The sequence below is a fragment of the Adiantum capillus-veneris genome, chromosome 2 (assembly GCF_014529385.1).
Source record: "Adiantum capillus-veneris isolate H3 chromosome 2, ASM1452938v2, whole genome shotgun sequence".
NCBI lineage: Eukaryota > Viridiplantae > Streptophyta > Polypodiopsida > Polypodiales > Pteridaceae > Adiantum > Adiantum capillus-veneris.
In genome coordinates, this window is record NC_140932.1 from 125,305,167 (window position 1) to 125,312,307 (window position 7,141).

Sequence of the window (7,141 nt, forward strand, 5' to 3'; positions counted from 1 at the left end):
ACTGATAAGACCAAGTACATTGCTTGAGCGGAAATCTTGACCAAAATTGCATATGAAGCTATCGGAGCAAGAGGACAGTGGCCGGCCCACCAACTCAGAACGAGTGGCTAAGGCCTAAAGAGGATGCAAAAGATGAAACACCAGTGGAGCCTCCTATCTTGAAAAGACTCATAAGAAAGCTGGAAACAATGCAAGAAGAAAAGACGGAAGAGCCACCAAAGAAGAAGTGAAAGACTGTAATGCCCAGGAAAGAGAAACCAAAAGAGACCATGAGTCAAAAGGCAGCCCACATCAAGAGAGTGATCAAGCCATTCAAGGCCGAGCAGGAACTAAAGGGTGATTTTGAGGAGTATTGGGTGCCAGACCCAAAGAAAATGGGTGGCAGTTCCTCTCGACCCTTAGAGGACCAATTTGACCATTATATCCGAGCATATGAAGAGTCTGAGAGGGTGATAGAACAACAAAATCTAGAGCCTTTCATTGCTAAGGAAGTTCAGGATATTAAGAGGAAGCTGCAAGAGCAGCCTAAAGCATAGGGAGAAGAGGAAAAAAAGAGGAGGGAGGTAGCACAACTCCACCAACATCTCCCCGAGATATACCCAACAACCTCCAAGCCCAAAACCCTCAACATCCCAACAAAAGGATTTGCCCAAGAAGAAATCAGAGGTTGAGCCAACGTCGGAGGACAAAGAAAATACCAAAAGATGCACCTATCAAAATCTCCTCATACATCTAAGGATGCTTCTGAGGCTATATATGATACCTCTATCCTACCATGGGCTTCAAAGAAAGAAGAAAAAAGTGAAGAGAAGCAACAAGGCTAGGACACCCCAAGAAGGGCACTAGAATTGCATTTATCACCGCCTGAAGTATTGGGCTTGGTACAAATCCCACCAATGCCAAGATGGAGGCCTCTAGAGAACCAGTGATGACTCCTCCAGTGGGAGTGCTACTAAGCATGGGCCACCGAGTCCCCTTGGCCGGACCACTTCCTAGGCCAACAATAAAGAGCGTGATAACAACAAATGAATAAGATGTGAGAGATGCCCACCAAATTCTGGACATAATTAGAACCAGGTCTCTCACTGTAGTTGAGGAAAATAGCATGCTTAGGACGCGAGAGGAAAACTTGATAGGAGAGCATGACAACCTCACCAAAGAACTGCAAAGATCTATTCAAAGAGCAGAAACCACAGAGAAAGATCAAGAAGCACAAAGCAAGATCCTGAAAGAAGGTGAAGCAGAAAGGGATACCCTCACCCTCCAAATGGATGAGGTATCCAAAGAGATTGCCAGTCTACAAGAGGAGAAAGAGAAAGCCACAAATGAATTGGTGATAGCTCGACATGAGTTGATAGAGCTGAAAGAAAAATTATAGCTCCAGGAATTAACCATACAAAGGTTAAGAGGGACCCCAAGGGCTACAAGAGCAAGTGCAGGAGCGGAAAACCAGGCTCAGATCATGGCACTGCAAAAGGAATTGAAGCTTGAGAAATTGTAAAGAGTCCACATTGCAGAAGGTTCCTTAACAACTAAAGAAAGACTCAAGGCACATTGGCAAGAGCTCCAAAAAGAGAACGACCAAATGAAGCACCAGTTGGAAATGTTGCAAAGTCTATTAGTCAATAATGTAGAAGAAGCCACAAGAAGAGACAAACTTGTACAACAACAACAATTAAGGGAAATGAGATAGGAAGTAGAGAGAGCACGGGGCCAAGCCACAAATCCGGATCCAAGTGACTCAAGAGTCAATGCCCGACAAGAGCCTATGGAGATTCTAGAGATCTTGGAGAACCTATATTAGTGGAGATACCTCTACAGATTTAAGAAGAGGGGCAAGAGCTGATGACAGAGGAGGAGGCCCATCTCTGGAATTTAATAGAGCAAGCCACTGAAGAGATTATTGAAACAACCATAGACTGGGAGAAGAGGATGCTACACTCTATGGGGGTGCTAAGGCTGGATACTGATGTAATCAAAGAAGAGTGGATGCAACCATCCCTCCCTTACCCTTTGCTCAAATATGAAGTGCTCACCATGAAGAAAATAATTTAGGTAGAGGAGATGACACCGCTCTTTGAGGGTGACATAGAAGGTCAAGCAGTCTCCAAGAGAATAGTAGACCCACAACCAAAGTGGAGAAAAGACTGCCTTACAAAGTACCCAACATACCTAGTATGTCTGGTTGATGCTCCAAAGTCTGTCAAAGATGATGTCTCCTTCTGCCCAATACCAAAGATGAGAACTTGGAAGGACCACTCAAGGCTTTTGGAGAAGAATCCAACTTGGTTGGATTACCCTAAGCTTCCACCACCCAAAGAAGGAAAGAGAATAAGTGGTACTTACAAGGTGAAAACCCTAATGGGCACCGTTAAGCTCTTCACTGTCTCTCTTGATTTGATGTGCATGATGCTCCAAAAGATCTACAAAACACTGCTAGCATGCATCAAGGTGTTCGTGCCGCTCAAAGCTACAAACTCAAGTCTACTATCACGAGTGACACTCTCCTCAAATTGCTTACGACCTCTCCACTCAACCATCACCACGAGTGCTACACCACTTCTACCACAATTGATGTTTTTACTTAGCTTCCAAATGCAAGCCTTTGGGGAGGCTTTTTAGACAGGTTTTTTCACATATGACAACCTCATGACAACAAGATTTTTTTGGACCAACGGTGAGCATCAACAACATCAGATATGAACCTTACTTGACGATGATTACGCCATCAGGGTTCTTTTGAGCAAAGGAACGGACTAAAGACCAGACAAAGACATGGGCCACTCAGGTCAAAGACGACATGGACGCGGAGGGGGGAGTGTTGACTAATGGAACACTGAGAAGGATCACCCATTTTTTTGTAATATTTAATTTTGATAGACCTGAGAGATGATTTTTTATGGGAATGCACCTCTCAAGAGGAATGTATATAAGCCAAAGTTTTGTAACCCTAAGGAGACTTATGAAGTAATCAATCTTTGCGTTTGATGTGTGTGTGTGTGTGTGTGTGTGTGTGTGTGTGAGAGAGAGAGAGAGAGAGAGAGAGAGAGAGAGAGAGAGAGAGAGAGAGAGAGAGAGAGAGAGAGAGAGAGAGAGAGAGAGAGAGAGATCTTATCTCTTCCCTACATGTGCTACGGAGCAGCCATTGCGAATTCGACACGACCAACGAGTTAGCAATGATGAGGGCTACGTACCAATGCCAAGCTTGAAAAGTTTTGGTTCCATCGCAAGGTGAGCTTCCACGAGCCTGTGAGTGAGTTATCTTGCAAACAATGTGTTTGTTTTGTGAGTTCTTCATCACATGTAGGTTCATGGCGAGAATAGCTGCACATAAAGATCATGCATGTTGAGAATCAGTGACCTGTAATAGAAGTTTTTTATAGTAAGTAGGTGGGATATAGGGTCCAAGTCCATAGGGTAGAGACCTCTTGGTAAGTAGAGGATTCCTTGTGAGTTTTGAGGCAATTGGAGGACTTTTTGGTCTTGAGTTTGGTAGTGTGAGTGTTGTAGGTTGTATTGCAGTCACAAGCACATAGGATGTCTAGGTTTGATTTCCTTGAGTAGCAACTAGGTTGGTAACCTAACAGGACATAAAAGTGTCCTTTCAGGGTTTTGGAAAAAACCTCCAAAACCATAGTAGATCCACTCATTTTGTAAAATCCTTTCATGAGGTTATAGTTCAAGGCCTACTACACATGGAAAAAATAAGAAACTTGTAAAATTTCTCATCTTTTGGTCACACCAAGCCTCCAAAGTTGATGGACCGGTGCATTTTCATCAAAACAGTCATTTCTTACGTTTTGTTCCATAAAAATAAGATTAGGGATTTTTGTAGGACTTTGGATAAATTCCCTAGTTAACTTCAATGGGTTGGTGATCACAACATATGATTGCTTCTCACTCACTATTTTTTGTTTTGCCAAAATAAATAGGTGCAAAAAAGTTGAATTTTTACCATTCTGCAAACCTATCATCAAAGTTTCTATAGCCACGCTCAATACAAATAATATATGCATGGTTTCTTAGTTCCCTATTGTCCTTTATGTTCATAAGAAGCCATGGAGCATGTCAAAAGGATAATACATCTCTTACCAAGGGGAATCTTGGGGACAAAGATGAAGTGCTAAATACAACAAACATGAAAAAGCTGGGTTCAACATTATGAGTTGTAGAATCCCATAGAAACTATTCAATATCTAGCCAAATTTGATCCTTATGACTAGATATGGTTACTACCTACAAACTGCATGTAGTTGTCACAAGAAATTAACAATATTGAAAAAGCTATACTTGATATACTAGAATGTTTCGTTTCCTTCTATAATTGAAAAAATCAACCATCGTTGTGTACTATGCAAAATAGGGTATTAGGTGGCCCAAAACTCAAGGAATATTAGCTTTATGTTACAATATGCGACAAAGAAAATAAAAAATGCATTTGGATATCATGAAATCCACCAAAAAATTCATAGAAGAGCTAAAATTGGCTAAAAAACAGGATTTGACAATTTTTTTAATTTGGTCATAACTTACAACTTTAATATTTATTTCTCCCTAGAAGCATCAGGACATGTTGAGGACTACTAAAGATAGCTCTCTAGAATTATAGACCTCACAAACATGAATTCTAGAGTGGTATAGTGCAAAAAGTTGAAAAAATCCTAAAACAGGACCCGTTTTTTCACACAGTTTAGGTAGTGAAATGTTGTGCAAGGATAAGGTTAAAGATGGAATTGATATTCCAAAGAAATGTCGAGTTTTTTTCAGCTCATGAGACAAATTTCTAGATAGATAGCACCTCAAAATCCATTTTGAAACTCTTGACATAATTCAAGGAAAATGGTCACTTAACAGGACATAAAAGTGTCCCAGGACATAAAAGTGTCCCATTACCAACCTAGTGTTAAAAGGTTGAGTAGGTGATTGGTAGCCAACTATTTTCTTCCATGCACCTACGGGTCGAGCTACATCCTTGGCCGACATTTTGTCATTTTGGTTTAGTTCTCTCTATGCTAGCGTATGCTCGTGGCATATCCGCCAACTCCAATTCTCTATGCAAGCTCGACAAGGTTGTTTTTATTTTACCTTGACATCTTTGTGTGAACAAGATAACCTTTTAGCTAAGAGCATTCAAGCTCCATTCTATCTCATCTTCTCGATGAAATGATGCAAAGCAAAAGCTTCACTTTAGGGTGTATTGTCCACATGAACAACTAGACCTTTGAGAGGTGCCACTGTGGAAAACATTAATGTTCTTGAGAAGATCTTACCACTTTTGTTTTGAAAGATGAAAACTCTTCTCCAAGGGCCAAGGGTAGGACTAAGAGGACACAACCGTGGCAAAATGTCGGACACACTTGCAATATAGTGGGTCTATATATAGCTAAGAGTGAGAGGGCCAGGGGCCTATATATAGGACGTCTAGGTGGTTTTTTGCAAGATTATCTCCCCTCTATCTTACATGGGATGGTAAAAAAGCCTCGAGCAAGGTCTTTCTCATGAAGAAACTTAAGCAATGAACATGAAAGAAGGCAATTATTAGCAAAGTTGGACAAGACCGCGAGCACCAGCCTAGTTTGCCACCTCTTCTTAAAGATGTCAATTTTGTAATCCCATTATTATTTTTTGGCGCAAGCTTTGTAAATATGAGGAACTTTGATTTTAGCCGAGAATATCTGAGCTAATTTTTGTAAAATTTGAGTTGTAAAGTCCAACTTTGAGTTTGAGCCTTGTAAACCGGCCGCTGGCCAAAAGAAGCCCTATGTATAAAACCCGATTTGTAAGTTTGAACATAATCTTCATTATCAAAGATTTTGGAGTTTTGAAGCGTACAACTGAGAGCGTCTACTCTCACGGGACTTGCGATCCATTTTTCTTGACCTCTAGTAATACAAATTCAAGTTCGTCTGACATTTGTAGTGTGTTCCTTGTGTATTGCTCTTTAATTTAAGTGTAGCCATTGTTAATTTTGTTGTGGTTCACAATGACCTGTCGTGAGCTAAATCTAATGTTTGAGTGCTTTCATGGTTATTTTTGATGTTTTGACTATAGGAGAGTGTTTCTAGATCATAGGGCGACCTTTTTGGACTGTTCTGTTGCAATTTTCAGAACCTTGAAAAAGATGGATCATGATTTTGGTACTTTGCCGGATTGCAAGTAGACTTGGTAGTATAGTGTCTCTAGGTCTTAGACCTCCTCCTAAAGTTTCACTACATTTGGACTTCGTTTGAGTGTCGGAGGGGCATGATGATCGAGAGCAGTGAGACAAGACATATGCTGATTGCATGAGTAGAGAGTGATAGATGTGATAGTGCTAGAGATAGCTTCGTCCCGTGGGTTCACTTCTTGAGGCTCACACCCTCAAAGAATCTCTGTGCCCAATCCAAGTCGCAACCCTGCATATTAAAATTATGTTAGTGCCAGACAATTATGGTGCAAACGTTCGATCCCGGTGACGCACTTACATTGGTGTCATTGACGGGGATAGTTATCCTTAGGTAGTGAATGACCTAGTTGCAACTTTAATTTCAAGACCGTTGATTTTGATTTTCATTCCATTTACACCTTAATAGTCAGGCACCTAGACATGGGGTTTAGTGCTTGGTAGAGGCTAGAAGTCAGGGGGACTTACTAGATCTACTCTTGAGAGGCATATGGAGTTGTGAGTGAGATACTAAATTCATTTCAATGTGCATTTTTTAGATGCTTTGAAAGTACTGTTCCATTATCCATTTTACTTTCAGTTTTGTACCGTTTGTTTGTTTTTGTTCCTAGGATTCATGCTAAGTATTAGGCATGATTTACCCCTTGTTATTTTCTGTGGTAAAAGCGCACATTTGTAAGGCCCCCATTATGAGGAGAAGCCATCGTGCCTGAAGGAAAATCACTCGCCGGAAACCAAAATTTTCACGGCAAAAATTCAAGGGTAACTTTAGGGGTCCGTTGCCAAAATATTCCTTTTCGCCATAATATTATGGCCGGGACGACGGCCGAAAAGTGGTCGAAAAACGACCTGTCAAAAGCGGACTTGTCTTCTCAAGGGCGGCCACACATGGGCGGATTGGAGAGTCCGATTTGGACTTATCTACACAAGGGCAGCTACACATGGCTGCCTCTCATGAGAGAGGGCAGCCCTTTTGGC